Below are 1,262 nucleotides of genomic sequence, written 5' to 3'. Positions count from 1 at the left end.
CCGAGCGCATGGGTGTTTAGGCGCCCACGGCGTATGAATGCTTCTCGGAGGCGGTTGAGACTGGCGTCTTGGTGAAGTTACAAACCTACCCCGGTTTAGAACTTTGGACATCGGGCCGATAGGCTACACGGGCCAGAGTTAGGACAGTAATTTCCTACTACCAAAACATTAGTCTCGTGCGGTTTCGGGTGACCAGAGGCCTATCTGGTGCTTCGTTCAATATTTGGGAGCAGAAGCATTAACGTTTTCGGTTCTCTTGAATTGAACTTTCAGGATTTTTCAAACTTCACAAATCTTTACTCTTGAAAATCCTAAAGCTATGATTATTTTGGAATGGAGGGGGTACATTTTAATATACATTGTACACGAGTATATATTAAAAAATATGCAACTAACCTCAGTTCATGTATTGTTCCAGGTATAATCACCTTGGTTGCAAAAAAAAAGTTAGATATGCGTATGAATATATATACCATGTTCAAACTCACAACAAAGATTGATGCCCCCTTTTACATCTGATTGACAAATGCCATTATCTCGGGTTCAAATAGATGAATGCACTTCCTATGAATTTGAATCTTTGAAACCCCCTTTATGTTAAATTCGACATGTATTTTATTTCTTAGCTAGCAATTTGGAATGTATCCATGCAAGTGACAAATGTATAAAGTGCTTCACACTAACAACATGGAGTGCACTAATTAATGTTTATATATGAATTGCAAAAGCATCCATTGCCTGTATTTCAAACCGCTCTCACTCTATGGATCGATAATATGAAATAAACACATGCACATGCTAGAATTCAATAGAGTATGGGTGTCTGATAGACCGATTTTCGTCCATACGCAATTTTGCAAAATTCATGATCTCATCCAAAAAATAATAATGCCATTTATATTTTAATTTAATGCGTAGAACCGCCTTTTACACCTAGATATCTCTCTATCTAACGCATAAGTGCACACACTTTATATGCATCGACATTTCTCTTTCACACATGCTCAAAATCTCTCTCAGGGTGTCGGGGTGTCCCATGCAAATCCTCTCTCTGTTTCTCTATCTCTCTTTCTGACTACTATGTACCACTCTTTTCACTAATCTCAGTTGGAAAACATTATTTCTCTCACATGCATATATATACACATGCACGGTCTCTACTAGCCCTCTATACGCACATATATGTGCCTACGTGTCTCCTGCACGCACATTATCTTTAGGCCTCTTTCATACACATTGCCCACCCCCCCCCCCGACACACC

This window comes from Triticum aestivum, chromosome 2B, assembly GCF_018294505.1.
Source record: "Triticum aestivum cultivar Chinese Spring chromosome 2B, IWGSC CS RefSeq v2.1, whole genome shotgun sequence".
Lineage (NCBI taxonomy): Eukaryota > Viridiplantae > Streptophyta > Magnoliopsida > Poales > Poaceae > Triticum > Triticum aestivum.
The sequence above is the reverse complement of the archived record's forward strand: the minus strand, read 5'-3'. Positions refer to the sequence as shown.